At 44.1% G+C, this 17,562-nt stretch overlaps 1 long non-coding RNA gene and 1 pseudogene across 1 annotated transcript in view; one reads left to right on the forward strand and one right to left on the reverse strand.

Annotated features, from left to right (window-relative positions):
* The window catches only part of LOC134928994 (uncharacterized), a 140,298-nt gene that overhangs the window by 80,647 nt on the left and 42,089 nt on the right, over nucleotides 1-17,562 (forward strand). The window contains exon 2 of the long non-coding RNA XR_010178192.1: nucleotides 8,556-8,767. This is a non-coding gene — a long non-coding RNA (uncharacterized LOC134928994). The remainder of the gene's footprint in view (nucleotides 1-8,555; nucleotides 8,768-17,562) is intronic.
* On the reverse strand, nucleotides 1,555-1,673 carry LOC134930765 (5S ribosomal RNA; annotated as a pseudogene).

Genomic DNA, 17,562 nt, shown 5'->3' on the forward strand with positions numbered 1-17,562 from the left:
AGAAGTATTGCTGATGACATTGAAATTAAGGATGCCACGTGGAAGGCAAGATAATGAGGGGGATATTTGTATAGCTGGTGCCAGTGCTAATGAGGATGTTGAGGATGTTGTTCGTGTAAGTCGGGGACAAGTGGAAGCAGTTTTCAGCCAGAAAGAAGAAGGCAATTATCATGCCTGGGCATTGGATCAACAAATCCACCTCTTATATGTGGAATTGTTTTTACCTAAATCCTGACAATTGTCAAGCTATCTGTGGCATTTGAAAAACCACTGTAAATAATGGTAGGGACAATTGCCATTAAGGAACCTTCTCCCTGTTACATCATGTACAGCGGGTTTATGAAACATTTAACAACATCTGAAACTGGAGCTTAAAAAATAACAAGCAGTCCAGCATCAGCTAGCTCTCTTCTCTTAACTAGATCACAGCACCTGCATTCTCCACTACCAGCACCTTCATCCTCAAAATCCTCAGTAGTGATCAGAGGTAGTACTACATCCAATTTGTTAAGGCTAGGTGACTCCTCCCCTATCCAGGATTCTTCAGAAGAATCCTTCAGCACTAGACCTGCTGCTGCTGCTGCTGCTGCTGCTGCTGCTGCCTGGGGATGGATCATCATCCCAGAAGGAGACCAAGAAAAATACTAGTAGAATTGTAAAAAAACAATTGACTATCAAACAATCCTTTGCAAGAGGAAGCAAGTATGACCATTCACAGCGGCTCACTGATGCCATCCCAGCTATGCTAGCATTAGATCTGCGGCCAATATCTGCTATTAATGCAGTGGGTTTTACACAGTTAATTGATGTCCTGTATCCCCAGTATGAAATTCCATCTCGGTTCCATTTTACCCGAAAAGCCATTCCTCAGCTGTATCAGAAAGTTAAAAAAAGTAATTGTGGGCCCACAAAATGCCATTGTACCCACTGTCCACAGACACTTAACCACAGACATGTGGACAAACGGTAGGGGGCAAACTAAAGAGTACATGACTGTGGGTGAATCGCCTTCAGCAGCAGCAGCAGTATCTGACAAACAATACCAGTTCATTAAGAGGCAGGCTTCTCTGTGAATCACCAGCTTCACAAATACCGCTGACAACCTCTTAGAATAACTAGATCATATATAGAGTTAAAATCAATATACTTTATTAGATATCATTACAATTATTTGATCTGAGACCAACTCAACACCAAATTAAGGCAACACATATAAATTAAAACTTTTGTAATCTATGGTCCATCAGGTTTGTTCCCGATATTCGTATCAGTTTGTTTGAATCATCTGGACCAAAATTACATATATTGCAACTCACGGGTATAGGAAAAATGGATATAGCATGTATGAACTATGTAGATTTAAGCAACATGTGAGCTGGTTGTATCTAACTGTCCAAGAATAGATCCTATCTATACACACATGCACACAGCTAGAAAGAAGGGATGTATACATTCTGGATGACACCTATTACTAAAAGAGTATAGAGGTAGAAATAAGCATCAAGTGGTGAATCTGCTGTCAATGTTAGACACGGAGTGTGTCAATGATCCTTGTTTCTACTAAACTGGGTCTCCCCAGGAGGTCACCCATCAAAGTACTGACCCAGCCCAACACTGCTTCACTTCCAAGATTGGACGGGGTTGGGCGTTAACAGTGTGGTATGATAGTAAAAAAGATAGTCCCTAACTCCGGAATCACTGATAAGAGTTCATCTAATGGAAAAAGTGAGATGAGCAGGACTGAAGGGAAAGCAAGAGATGAAGAGATCGAAGATGGATCTGCTGTCAGCGTTAGACACAGGTAGGGAGGAAGCCCTATATCCAAGTCATATCATGATGAATCGCTGATGAGAGTCCATTGAAAAATTTAGATTGAAATGAGAAATGCAAAGATTTTGTGAAGGGGACTGAACCCCACAGTATTTATATACACTTAATATTTGAATTTAAATGCACAGATAAACCTTTATAAACTGAGAGGCATTATTGCCTAATATGGTCCATGCCTTAGTGCTGTACCAATATACAGGGTCAGTAAATCTGACAAAAAAAGTTTTTAGAAAATTAATATTTAGTGAAAAGATACCTGCTGATAGAGAATGCTCACTATTCAAAAACCAAATAACTGCTATATTCAATGTTGCTGGTAAAAGAATCTAAAATGTTCAACAATGTTGCAAATATGCAGAATCGTTGATAATCTTAAATCACCAGCTGCTACATAGTAAAACTGAAGCTATGCTTAATTATTGCCACATGTGTCGAATTCATAAACTTGTGTGCTAAGTGGCGAAATAAATGCCTCCTATGTTATAGGCCCCTAGATTGATTACAAGAAAGACCTGTGGCTGGAAACCCTTGAATTAGATTGCTCTGAAGTGAGCATCCCACTGCAGGGAGGCATACAAATGTATGATCCCTCGCAGCCAGGTGCATTAATGCCTAAATATAAGTGATTTCAGCATGAGGGGTAAATAAAGGAGACGATATTACCCGTGGTTGTAAATGTCTGGGTGATGGAAGTCGCGTTTCGCTGCAACTCGGGCTTGGTCACTTCCTAAATGTCTAGTCTGTCCCCGGGAGCTGTTTGTACTGTTTTGAATCTGGGCTCCAGCCAATCCACACATCGATCGTGGTTAGTTGTTCTCGGCTGCCAAGCAACCGAGAGCCGCGTCCATGTTCTGCTGGAGGCCGCTACTGGATTGATTTCCGGCCAATCAGCGCAATGGTCGCGGCTCATGGGTCTTGGTTGCCAAGTAACCCAGATCCGCATCCCTGTGTGTTGCCGGAAGCTAGAGAAAAGCTCTTCGGGTGCACGGCTTATTGTGTTCTCCGCTGTCAGCGATGATATGCATCGAGATAGGGAGCAGTGTAATTCCAGCACATTGTTTAAAAGTACCTAGTACTACCCAATAGGATGTGCTTTTCCCCCCTGGTATCCACCAAAAAAATTACCTATAACCATACCTGAACCTATCTGGTAATAGAATTTCAGAGAATTGGTCACATGCGTTTGTAAAGACATGTTTAGCTGCTGAGCCGTGCCAAGGCTTCTCCCATATCAGCAGTCCTAATAATTTTTTGGGTGTGCTGGGGTCATACCAGGGGGGAAGCACTCCTCTCTTAGTCTGCTGTTTGTCTGTGACCCCTCTCCATTTCTAGCACCTGATATATATTTATCTCCAGGAATAATAGAGCAACTGCCACTGTTTGCATGTGTAAGAAAGGCATTGAATGGGAGCAGTATTTGCAAGACATGCTGTTCCTTGTAGTGCTAATGGGAGATCCTGGGGGTGGCTCCTGGGTAGGTTAGCTCTTTGTCTGGATGCGTTTTAGTATGAGCCTTTATCATGAGGCCTTACTGTAGACAAATCACATGGCCCTATGTGGGCACTGCTATTATGTAGTGTTAGGACTGCTGATATCGGAGAAGCCTTGGCATGGCTCAGCAGCTAAACATGTCTTTGCAAATGCATGTGACCAATTCTCTAAAATTCTATTACCAGATAGGTTCAGGCATGGTTACAGGTAATCTTTTTGGTGTGCTGGGGAATACCAGGGTGGGGGGAAAGCACCCCCCTCTTTGTCTGCTGTTTTTCTGTGACCCCTCCCCCTTTCTAGCACCTGATATTTAATTATCTCCAGGAATGATAGAGCAACTGCCACTGTTTGTCTGCATGTGTGAGAAAGGCATTGAATGGGAGCAGTATTTGGAAGGCATGCTGTTCCTTGTAGTGCTAATGGGAGATCCTGGGGGTGGCTCCTGAGTAAGTTAGCTCTCTGTCTGGATGCGTTTTAGTATGAGCCTTTATCATGAGACAAATCACATGGCCCTATGTGGGCACTGCTATTATGTAGTGTTAGGACTGCTGATATCGGAGAAGCCTTGACACAGCTCAGCAGCTAAACATGTCTTTGCAAACACATGTGACCAATTTTCTAAAATTCTATTACCCTATAGGTTCAGGTATGGTTACAGGTAATTTTTTTGGTGTGCTGGGGGATACCAGGGGGGGAAAGCACCCCCCTCTTTGCTGTTTGTCTGTGACCCCTCCCCCTTTCTAGCACCTAATATATAATTATCTCCAGGAATAATAGAGCAACTGCCACTGTTTGCATGTGTGAGAAAGGCATTTAATGGGAGCAGTATTTGGACGGCATGCTGTTCTTTTTAGTGCTAATAGGAGATCTTGGTGGTGGCTCCTGGCTAAGTTAGCTCTCTGTCTGGATGCATTTTAGTATGAGCCTTTATCATGTGGCCTTACTGTAGACAAATCACATGGCCCCCCTTTCTAGCACCTGATGTATAATTATCTCCAGGAATGATAGTATAGAGATGTAGCCATGCTCATCTTACTGCGATGCAACATGCTGCATCATGGCAATCTGCATGGTGTGCCAGGTTGCAAATATTCGCAGCCAGTGATTCCTTTAGGTTGTGAATAGTCGCAGCCTGGCAAGCATGGCTACATCTGTGTGTGTATACAGTATGTTTATATAGCTAATAAACCATATGAAACAGGAGTGTCAAACTAGATCACGTATACATCCAAAACAGTCTATACTAGCACTTCTGTTTCATTAAATGAATTGTATCCACACAAATTCCACTGGAGTAACAGTGCACATCTTGCTGTAGGATTATTACACAAAGTGATGACTACAAGTTGGCATAACTAATGGCTTCTTTATATTGTGAAATAATTGTGTAAACAGTTTTAATTTTTAGCTCTTATGGGAAGAGGGTGGAGGAGTTGGTACTAATTACCCGAGTCCAGGCTCCTCCCCCCCGAGTATACTTACCTTGCTGCACGATGTGGGTCCCTCCTCCTCCGTGGAGTTATCTTCCCAGTGACATCTTCAGGAAAATGGCACCACACAGTAATAGCACTGTGGCAGAGACTTTTCTCTCTAGTGCACATGCACCATCTTCCCAAATATCACTGGGAAGATGGTGCAGGCCGAGGAGGATGGACCCGTTTTGCTGTGCAGGCAAGGTAAGATGATGATGTGTGCCCCCCATGATATGAACAGCTCTCTCTTCCGTGGACGTAATTTTTTATTTTTTATATATTTATTTATAGGAGGGCCCCTCTGGTTAGACCATGTCTTCTATAGTACCCAGGTCCGTCTCTGTTCTTTACGGCCCTGGGCAGAATGTCTCATGCAACAAAAAGTAGTCACATCACAGCCCCATAGATTTCTATGGGAACTGCTGTATCAGTTGGACTGCAGCAGACTTCTGCTGCAGCCCATTTTAATACTTATGAGAAACCACAGGTATTGTGGTAAATCTTCAAAAACTGTAGTTTGTGGAGTTTTACCACAATACATATGGTTCCTCATATATATTAAAATGGTCTGCAGCAGATATCTTCTGTAGGTCAACTGGTGCTGAGGTCCAAATAGAATTTTGTAGGGCTGTGAAGTGCCCATATGCATTAACCTTTGGAAGGCACAACTTTCTGAAGCTTGTGCCTGATGGGCTTCTTGCTGCAGTAAGTCCCCTCCCATGACTTCTGCATGCTCTATATGATGGCCGCACATGAGCAATAGAGCTCCCACGTCATAAACCTGGAAGTCAGACTTTACCAGGCAGCTCTACATCGGAAGAGCTGTCCCAGCATCTAATTAATCATGCATAATGGCATTAACAAACATACAATAAGACCCAGAAAATAACATAGTATATATACACTTGATACATACCGCCCATGTTCAGAAATGTAAGTATACAGTGAAACAACAGTATCTGTTTTTGTATAAATATTTCATAAAGTCTACTTAACTAAAATTGTGTTTTCCCTTCCTACTTCTATTAAATTGTGTTTTGTCCTGTTTTCCCTTGCAACCACCTGTCCCATTTCGTTAAAATGTTTTGACAACTTTTACAAAAACTAATTATCTAGATAAGAACAACAGAGGTGTAAATAAATGATTTTATGGAATGCGTGATTAGTGTATAATCTCAGCATTCAGATTGTATATTTATTTCTAAAGTTTTCACTCCACTTGCTCCAAAGCTATATATTTTTTGTTCTGACTTTGTTCAACATGAATAATTCTTTTCATCTGGAGTCTTATTTAGGACCATGATGTCATCACTCTGTTTAATTTGGCATATATTATATCCTAATTAGTTTTTGTGCACCATAAAAAATATTCTCTTTGATTGTATTAAAACACTAGAGACATGCTTCCTTTGAGATCAACTCAATTTCACATGGCAAACTTTACAGAACCAACAATTTACGCTTACAAAATAGTTAACTTGTTTTTATTTTGAATGTTATATTAATGTCATTGAAAGATATGTTCTAGTTGGGAGTGTGGAAATGGATTTAAAAATCAGATATGTTGGTAAAATCAGCTCTCCACTGTGAAGCCAAATGATTCATTAAAAAAATTAATGATTTGCTTTTGCTTTTTTGTTAAAAAGGAAAAAAACAGGTAAGCTACATGTTTTTATTTCTCAAGATTTGTTGAATGTTAGATGATCTCAAACTAATTACAGTAGCAGATTATTTTGGGGTTTAAATTGCAGTGTGTTTACAGAGTATAGATAACAATAAATAATTCGGCTCCAGGCACGTTCCACACAAGCGGGTGCGCAGGGCGCCACCCTTAATTGGCGCCGATATTTGTGACCATCATATTGTGTTCACATACCTGGAGCCGGCCCGGCCCTGACCACAGTGTCGGACTGGGGCATGAAGGGCCCACCGGGGGAATGCAGTGTTAGGTGCCCATACTTAAGGGTGTGGCTAGCCTACAAAGGGGGTGTGGCCAGCCTCCACAGAGGCTTGAAATACACAATAGTCTAGTGCAGTGTAATGCAACATATCTACCATGTATAATACAAGTGCACAGTCTGGAACCTGATCCCTAGAGAAAGGAGTGGGGCCTACCGGTGGTTTCACTGGTACCCCTGTGGGCCAGTCCGACCGTGACCGTGACCACAGCTGTTCGCCCCGGCTCCCAGCAGTGGCCGCAATGATGGGTGAGTGTTGTGGGTGGGCCAAGGCCGGGCTCAGTGAATTTGTGTGTGGCACCTGGCCTGCCCAAGCAGCCCCGCCTCCCTCTCAACACACCCACCACCTATCTCCGGCCACTGTGCTCTCCTCATCCCACTCACCTCCCCAGAATGCCAGTGCAGTGCGACGTCATTGTGCACGGCATTCTGGGAGCGGAAGTGCTGGTGGGAGAAGAGATGAGACAGGAGCGGAGAAGATCGAGGAGCAGCGCGTCCTGGACTGCATGCACCCGCCCATATTCCTACAAGTACCAGCAGGTCTGCAGTCTGCCTGCCTGAGCCCCTGGCCCCAAGGAGGCATCCTGCCAGTCCAGGATCCTGGCACCAGCAGCACAGCACACGGCCAGCATGAGCACTTCAGGGAGAGTGCTGCCCCCCCCAGCCAGGGTGACTGCGGATGTATACTTGCCCAGGCTGACTCTCTCACTCTCTATGTCCTCTCTCTCTCTTTGTCCTCACCCCCTCTCCCTCTTCTGTATTCACTCCCCTTTCTCTCTCCCTTGTACTCAACCGCTCTCCCTCCCTCTCTTTTGTACTCAGCCCCTCTCTCTCTTGTACTAAACCCCCTCTCTCTTTTGTCGTTACCCCCTCTCTTTTGTCATTACCCCCTCTCTTTCTCTTTTGTCGTTCTCCCCTTTCTCTCTTTGTCGTTACCCCCTCTCTCTGTGTCGTTACCCCCTCTTTCTCTTTTGTCGTTACCCCCTCTCTCTCTTTTGTTGTTACCCCCTCTCTCTTTTGTCGTTACCCCCTCTCTCTCTTTTGTCATTACCCCCTCTCTCTCTTTGTCGTTACCCCCTCTCCCTTTGTTGTTACACTCCTCTCTCTTTCTTGTCGTTACCCCTCTCTCTTTTTTGTCGTTACCCCCTCTCTCTTTTGTCATTACCCCCTCTCTCTTTTGTCATTATCCCTCTCTCTTTGTCGTTACCCCCTATCTCTCTTTGTCATTACCCCCTCTCTCTCTTTTGTCATTACACCCTCTCTGTTGTTGTTATCCCCTCTTTCTCTCTTTTGTCCTTATCCCACCCTCTCTCTTTTGTCCTTATCGCACCCTCTCTCTCTTTTGTCCTTACCCCCCTCTCCCTTTTGTCCTTACCTCCCTCTTGTCCTCACCTGCCTCTCTCTCTTGTTCTCACCTCCGTCACTCTCTTGTTCTCACCTCCCTCTCTCTCTTGTTCTCACCTCCATCTCTCTCTTGTCCTCACCTCTATCTCTCTCTTCCTCACCCCACTCTTCTCTCTTGTCCTCATCTCCCTCTCTTCTGTCTTTTTTCCTCACCTCTCTTCTTTTGTCCTTACCCCCCTTTCTTGATCTCTTTCCCTCTCTCTCATCCTCACTCCCTCTCTCTCTCTCTTTTGTCCTCACTCTCTCTCTTTTTCCCTCATCTCTCTCTCATGTCCACACACCCCCTTTTGTCCTCTCCTCTGCTCTCTTTTGTATTCACCTCTCTCTCTTGTCCTCAGCCCCCGCTTTTACCCTCACCTCCCTCTCTCTTGTCCTCACCCCTCTCTCTCTCTTGTCATAGCGTACAGCAGGGAGAGAAGTCCTAGGAGCAGCAGCATAGCGTTGAGCGATGGCACGTGCTACTACATGCAGCTGGCCACCCACAAGCACCTGGTCTGCAGCCTGCCTGAGCCCCTGGTCCTGAGGAGGAGTCCTGCCACGCAGTCCGGGATTCCAGCAGCAGCACACAGCCGGCATCAACACTACAGGGAGAGTGCTGCCCCCCTGGCCAGGGTGAGTGCGGATGTATACATGCCCTGGCTGACTCTCTCTGTCCTCATCCCCACTCTCTCTGTCCGTCTGTGCTCACCCCCTCTCTCTTTTTTTGTCCTCACTCCCTATCTCTTTTGTCCTCACCCACCCTCTCTCTTGTCCTCACTCCCTTCTCTTCTTTCTCTTGTTCTCACCTCTCTCTTGTCCTCACCCTTCTCTCTGTTGTCCTCACCTCTATTTTTTTGTCCTCACCCCCCTCTGTTCTCTCTTTTCCTAACCCCTCTCTCTCTTTTGTACTCACCCCCTTTCTCTCTATTTTGTCCTTACCCTCCTCTCTCTCCTGTTCTCACTCCCTCTCACTCTTTTGTCCTCACTCCCTCTCTCTTTAGTTGTCCTCACTCCCTCTCTCTCTCTTTTGTTGTCCTCACCAGAGGCGTCACTCACCTCTGTGACACCCGGTGCGGCAGCGAGGATAAAAGGGGCGGGGCTTCACGGGAATGGGCAGGGCTTAAATAGAGGGACGGGGCTTCGTGGGCGGAACCCGTTTTTAAACCATTGCAGGCACGTAAAGGGGGCGGGGCTTTGCGGAGGGGCGGGGCTTCGCATCCCGACACCCGTTTTTTTTTTCACTGGGGGGTGTGGGAGGTGAGGGCTGACTCTCGGGAGGTGCTGTCCCTGCAGTGCTGGCTCCTACAAAGTGACAGGAGCCGAGTGCTGCACATAATATAACAGTGCAGCACTCGGCTTCTGTCACTCTGCAGGAGCCGGCATTTTGGTGTCACCCCTCGGCGGGTGACACCCGGGAGCGGGCCGCACCCCCCGCACCCCCCTTGTGATGCCACTGGTCCTCACACCCTCTCTCTCTTTTGTCCTGACTCCCTCTCTTCTCGCTTTTCCTAACCTCTCTCTCTCTTTTGTACTCACCCCCTTTCTCTCTGTTTTGTTCTTACCCCTTCTCTCTTTTCCTAACCACTCTCTCTCTCTTTTGTACTCACCCCCCCTTCCTCTCTCTTCTGTTCTCACTACCTCTCACTCTTTTGCCCTCACTCCCTCTCTCTCTTTTGTCCTCACTCCCTCTCTCTCTTTTGTCCTCACTCCCTCTCTCTCTTTTGTCCTCACTCCCTCTCTCTCTTTTGTTGTCCTCACTCTCTCGCTCTCTTTTGTCCTCACTCCCTCTCTTCTCTCTTTTCCTAACCTCTCTCTTTTGTACTCACCCCCCTTTCTCTCTATTTTGTTCTTACCTCCTCTCTCCTTTGTCCTTACTCCCTCTCTCTCTTCTGTCTTCACCCCCTCTCTGTATTTAGTCCTCACCCCCCTCTTTTTTTGTCCTCACCTCTCTCTCTTTCTCTGTCATCCTTAACGCTCTCTATCTCTCTTTCACTCATTCTCACCTCTCTCTTGTCCTCACGTCTTTCTGTCTCTTGTCTTCCAGATGTATACATGCTCTGGCTGACTCTCTCACTCTCTCTGTCCTCCTCTCTCTCTCTCTGTCCTCACCCCACTCTCTTTGTCCCTTTGTCCTCACCAGGCCCTCTCTTTTCTTGTCCTCACTGCCCCTCCTTCTCTTGTCCTCACCCCTCTCTCTCTCTCCTGCCTCGCCTCTCTTTCTTTCTCTCTATATTTCTCTTGTCCTCTCTCTTTCTCTCTTGTCCGCAATTCACAGCTACTTCCATAGCGGCTCTACTGTGGTGTAATGTGTATAAGGAGTTCTACTATGGCATAATGTGTTTAAGTCGCTCTACTTTGGTGTAATGTGTCTAAGGGTACTGATGTGGCGTAACATGTACTGTATAAGCGGTTCTACGGTGGTGTAATGTGTATAAGGGGCATTACTTTGTGGGGCATACTAAGGTTTAAAGGGCATTACTGTGTCGGCATATTAATGAGCAAGGAGCATTACTGTGTAGAGCATTATACGGTGCAAGGGGCATTACTGTGTGGAGACCAATAGAACCATACTTCAATTATCTTCTGCTGTGCGGATTTGAAAAACAGTCCCCACTGTGGAGTATATCTGAGAACTACGGTTGCATATAAGAGAGAGATTTTACAAGGATCTGCTATATTACATTAAGCAATATCCTGGAGTTTCAAGGGAATTAATTAGAAACAGAGCTGTGGATTCCTTTTTGGTCTGGTATGTTCAAATATGTATATCTGATACTACTGGGAACATATGTGTATCTGGCACTGCACTACTGGGATCATTATGTGTAACTGGCACTGCACTACTGGGGTCATTATGCGTATCTGGCACTGCACTACTGGGGTCATTATGCGTATCTGGCACTGCACTACTGGGTTCATTATGCGTATCTGGCACTGCACTACTGGGGTCATTATGCGTATCTGGCACTGCACTACTGGAGTCATTATGCGTATCTGGCACTGCACTACTGGGGTCATTATGCTTATCTGGCCTTCACTACTGGGATCATTATGTGTATCTGGCACTCTACTGGGTTCATTGTGTGTATCTGGCACTGCACTACTGGGATCATTATGTGTATCTGGCACTGCACTACTGGGATCATTATGTGTATCTGGCACTGCACTACTGGGATCATTATGTTATCTGGCACTGCACTACTGGGATCATTATGTGTATCTGGCACTGCACTACTGGGGTCATTATGCGTATCTGGCACTGCACCACTGGGGTCATTATGCGCATCTAGCAATCTACTGGGGTCATTATGCGCATCTGGCAATCTACTGGGGTCATTATGAGTATCTGGCAATCTGCTGGGGTTATAATGCAAATCTGGCAATCTACTGGGGTCAGTATGCATATCTGGCAATCTACTGGGGTGATTATGCATATCTGGCAATCTACTAGGTTCATTTTGTGTATCTGGCACTGCACTACTGCGGTCATTATGCGTATCTGGCACTGCACTACTGGGGTCATTATGCGTATCTGGCACTGCACTACTGGGGGTCATTATGCGCATCTGGCAATCTACTGGGGTCATTATGAGCATCTGGCAATCTACTGAGGTCATTATGCGTATCTGGCACTCTACTGGGGTCATTATGTGTGTCTGGCACTATACTGGAATGTTCTGTGTATCTGACAGTATACTGGGTACATTATGTGTAAGGAGCACTACTGTGGGAGTTATGTGTAAGGATGCAAATTATTTGTGTAGGGGGATGAAAATATATGTATTTATAGTTTGATATCATAATATAAAGTTGCATGGCCACGCCCACTTTCCTTTGGAGCGCTCATTGAGAGGGAGGGTGCTTCAAAATTTCTCGCTCATGGTCGGCTTGGAGCCGACCCTGTATGCAGCACTGACAATCATATATACACAGCATACATCAATTTCCTTCCAGCCATTTACTGTATGCACATAAGCACCCAGATCACATTTGGGGAGTGATCTGGGAATTAGTTGTGTTGGAGCATGTAAACACATACCCTAATATAGACTTGGAAGCATTGGCGACTCCAAAGGTGGGGCTGCAGCGCAATCCAAAATTCAAATAGGGTAGCCACACTAACTACCTCCAACTGTCATCCCAAACTGACTCACTGGCAGTTGGTGTAGCTCCCCTGTTTGAATTTTGGACTGCTCTGCAGCCCACCTCTAGAGCTGCCACAGGTTTGATGTAAATTAAATCCAAGCCTTTGGTATTGCATTTTAACATATTCCCGTACAGTGGACTTCAAGAACTTAAAAAAATAAGCGGATATAAAATAAATACAGTTTCAAAGTAAAAACAAAAAAATAAAACAAACCCAAGAAATGAAAACAAAAACTTACACACAAATAAATCTAAAAGTGTTATGGACCAAGGCCAGGGTTGGACTGGCCCAATAGGGTACAAGGGAACCCCCCGATGGGCCCTACTGCTTGGGACCCCATCTCCTCCTCCAGAGATCAAGTTCCAGACTGTGCACTTGAATTATACATTATACATATGTTACCTTATACTGCACAGGACTATTGTGTATCCTCTACAGTGCACTGTGGTGATTAATAAGGTACGTTATCATGTAAGCACTGGCAGTATTTACTATATATAATTATCAAGAGGCCCAGACCATGCACTCTAATAGTTAGCCAAGTCTATGTGGCAGCTGGCCACACCACCTCTGGAGACTGGCCACACCCATAAACATGGGCCCCTACCACAGCATTCCCCTGGTGGGCCCTTCATGACCTAGTCCAACACTGACCAAGGCCAATATAAATTTAAATTTGAATCCTCAATTACTGCTGATCAGTCAGCACAGCAGGAACCCCCAACCTGGCAGCTGCAGAGAGGAGCAGCTACTAGGAAAATGTAAATGACCCCCCCTTAGACCCTAGTGTGTACCTGGGAAATCAAACTTGTGATGCAACGTTCCCAATAATCTGATGGGGATGTTGTGATGTTCCAAAGTTTGACAAAACAATGTTTTACAAATATTATCTTTTATTTTTTTGTTATAAAATAATTTCAAATAGATGTTCTTGACTTAATTCAATCAGAACAAAATTACAATTCCTGAGCATTTTTTGAAAAAAATAAAAAATTGCTAGTTAAGTGGTTAAGCATTGCCAACAGCCTACTTAAATGTATAATGTTTTGTTTTATCACATTAGTCATTGTCTGTTATAGGAACTGACAATTTCAGAACATATTTGTTTCTTATATACTGTATAAATTAAAACGAAAGAAGTTTGTATAACACCTAAAATATTGTAGTGTACAATTCTCCTTTTCTTGTGTGTACAACTCACAATATAAATTTAGGTCAAATATTGGTTTATAAGTAGGGAGCAGTGAGGAGAATAATGTCCACAAATCACAGCATCATCTCTGGTAACATAGAGGTACTACAAGCCACATTTAGAACGGTACGTCATTGGAGCCTCTAGAAACTAGGGGCCTAATTCAGACCTGATTGCAGCAGCAAATTTGTTAGCTAATGGGCAAAACCATGTGCACTGCAGGTGGGGCAGATATAACATTTGCAGAGAGAGTTAGATTTGGGTGGGTTATTTTGTTTTTGTGCAGGGTAAATACTGGCTGCTTTATTTTTACACTGCAATTTAGATTTCAGTTTGAACACACCCCACCCAAATCTAACTCTCTCTGCACATGTAATCTCTGCACCCCTCCCTTCCCTGCAGTGCACATGGTTGTGCCCATTAGCTAACAAAGAGTACCTAAGAGTCAATGTGGATGGCAGTTGTATTGCCAAATTTTTTTTTAAAGGACTCTGCAGAGTTCATACATGCTGACTGTTGTTTTGAGAGAACTCTGCTAGTCAAGTAAGTAGTCCAATTTTCCTGCTGATAATTACTGTATATTCATTAGTGATGAGCGGGTTCGGTTCCTCGGGATCCGAACCCCCGAATTTCACCCATTTTTGCACGGTTCCGAGCAGACTCGGATCCTCCCGCCTTGCTCGGTTAACCCGAGCGCGCCCGAACGTCATCATCCCGCTGTCGGATTCTCGCGAGATTCGTATTCTATATAAGGAGCCGCGTGTCGCCGCCATTTTTCACTCGTGCATTGGAGATGATAGTGAGAGGACGTGGCTGGCGTTCTCTCAGTTTCTGTGTTCAGTGTGCTGCAAATATCTGTGCTCAGTGCGCTGCAAATATCTGTGCTCAGTGTGCTGCAAATATCTACGTTCTCTGCCTGAAAAACGCTCCATATCAGTGCTCAGTGTGCTGCAAATATCTGTGCTCAGTGTGCTTTATTGTGGGGACTGGGGACCACCAGTATTATATAGTAGGAGGACAGTGCAGAGTTTTGCTGACCAGTGACCACCAGTATTATACGTTCTCTGCCTGACAATCGCTCCATATCTATGCTGCATTGTAGTATATAGTAGGAGGACAGTGCAGAATTTTGCTGACCAGTGACCACCAGAATTATATCAGTACGGTACAGTAGTCCACTGCTCTACCTACCTCTGTGTCGTCAAGTATAGTGTCCATCCATACCTGTGGTGCATTTACGTTTTTGTGCGCAGTATATATATAGTAGCAGGACAGTGCATCATTTTGCTGACCACCAGTATATAATATATAGCAGTATGGTACAGTAGGCCACTGCTCTATCTACCTCTGTGTCGTCAAATATACTATCCATCCATACCTGTGGTGCATTTAAGTTTTTGTGCGCAGTATATATATATAGTAGCAGGACAGTGCATAATTTTACTGACCACCAGTATATAATATATTGCAGTACGGTACAGTAGGCCACTGCTCTACCTACCTCTGTGTCGTCAAGTATACTATCCATCCATACCTGTGGTACATTTAAGTTTTTGTGCGCAGTATAATATAGTAGTAGGACAGTGCATAATTTTGCTGACCACCAGTATATAATATATAGCAGTATGGTACAGTAGGCCACTGCTCTACCTACCTCTGTGTCATCAAGTATACTATCCATCCATACCTGTGGTGCATTTAAGTTTTTGTGCGCAGTATATATATAGTAGTAGGACAGTGCATAATTTTGCTGACCACCAGTATATAATATATAGCAGTACGGTACAGTAGGCCACTGCTGTACCTACCTCTGTGTCGTCAAGTATACTATCCATCCATATCTGTGGTGCATTTAAGTTTTTGTGCGCAGTATATATATAGTAGTAGGACATTGCATAATTTTGCTGACCACCATTATATTATATATAGCAGTACGGTACAGTAGGCCACTGCTCTACCTACCTCTGTGTCGTCAAGTATACTATCCATCCATACCTGTGGTGCATTTTAGTTTTTGTGTGCAGTATATATATATAGTAGTAGGACATTGCATCATTTTGCTGACCACCAGTATATAATATATAGCAGTACGGTACAGTAGGCCACTGCTCTACCTACCTCTGTGTCGTCAAGTATACTATCCATCCATACCTGTGGTGCATTTAAGTTTTTGTGCGCAGTATATATATAGTAGTAGGACATTGCATAATTTTGCTGACCACCAGTATATAATATATAGCAGTACGGTACAGTAGGCCACTGCTCTACCTACCTCTGTGTCGTCAAGTATACTATCCATCCATACCTGTGGTGCATTTTAGTTTTTGTGCGTAGTATATATATAGTAGTAGGACAGTGCATCATTTTGCTGACCACCAGTATATAATATATAGCAGTACGGTACAGTAGGCCACTGCTCTACCTACCTATGTGTCGTCAAGTATACTATCCATCCATACCTGTGGTGCATTTAAGTTTTTGTGCACAGTATATATATAGTAGTAGGACAGTGCATAATTTTGCTGACCACCAGTATATAATATATAGCAGTACACTACAGTAGGCCACTGCTCTACCTACCTCTGTGTCATCAAGTATACTATCCATCCATACATGTGGTGCATTTAAGTTTTTGTGCGCAGTATATATATATAGTAGTAGTACATTGCATAATTTTGCTGACCACCAGTATATAATATATAGCAGTACGGTACAGTAGGCCACTGCTCTACCTACCTCTGTGTCGTCAAGTATACTATCCATCCATACCTGTGGTGCATTTTAGTTTTTGTGTGCAGTATATATATATTAGTAGGACAGTGCATCATTTTGCTGACCACCAATATATAATATATAGCAGTACGGTACAGTAGGCCACTGCTCTACCTACCTCTGTGTCGTCAAGTATACTATCCATCCATACCTGTGGTGCATTTAAGTTTTTGTGCGCAGTATATATATAGTAGTAGGACATTGCATAATTTTGCTGGCCACCAGTATATAATATATAGCAGTACGGTACAGTAGGCCATTGCTCTACCTACCTCTGTGTCAAGTATACTATCCATCCATACCTGTGGTGCATTTTAGTTTTTGTGCGCAGTATATATATAGTAGTAGGACAGTGCATCATTTTGCTGACCACCACTATATAATATATAGCAGTACGGTACAGTAGGCCACTGCTCTACCTACCTCTGTGTCGTCAAGTATACTATCCATCCATACCTGTGGTGCATTTAAGTTTTTGTGCGCAGTATATATATATAGTAGTAGGACAGTGCATAATTTTGCTGACCACCAGTATATAATATATAGCAGTACGGTACAGTAGGCCACTGCTCTACCTATCTCTGTGTCATCAAGTATACTATCCATCCATACATGTGGTGCATTTAAGTTTTTGTGCGCAGTATATATATAGTAGTAGGACAGTGCATAATTTTGCTGACCACCAGTATATAATATATAGCAGTACGGTACAGTAGGCCATTGCTCTACCTACCTCTGTGTCATCAAGTATACTATCCATCCATACCTGTGGTGCATTTAAGTTTTTGTGCGCAGTATATATAGTAGTAGGCCATTGCTATTGATATATTACTGGCATATAATTCCACACATTAAAAAATGGAGACCAAAAATGTGGAGGGTAAAATAGGGAAAGATCAAGATCCACTTCCACCTCGTGCTGAAGCTGCTGCCACTAGTCATGGCCGAGACGATGAAATGCCATCAACGTCGTCATAGTAGAGAGCATGTAAAATCCAAAAAACAAAAGTTCAGTCAAATGACCCAAAAAGCTAAATTAATAGCATCTGAGGAGAAGCGTAAACTTGCCAATATGCCATTTACGACACGGAGTGGCAAGGAACGGCTGAGGCCCTCTCCAATGTTCCTCATGACTAGTGAGTCAGCTTCACATGAGGATGGAAGCACTCATCCTCGCACTAGAAAAATGAAAAGACTTAAGCTGGCAAAAGCACAGCAAAGAACTGTGCATTCTTCTAAATCACAAATCCCCAAGGAGAGTCCAATTGTGTCGGTTGCGATGCCTGACCTTCCCAACACTGGACGGGAAGAGGTGGT

The sequence above is a fragment of the Pseudophryne corroboree genome, chromosome 5, assembly GCF_028390025.1.
Source record: "Pseudophryne corroboree isolate aPseCor3 chromosome 5, aPseCor3.hap2, whole genome shotgun sequence".
NCBI lineage: Eukaryota > Metazoa > Chordata > Amphibia > Anura > Myobatrachidae > Pseudophryne > Pseudophryne corroboree.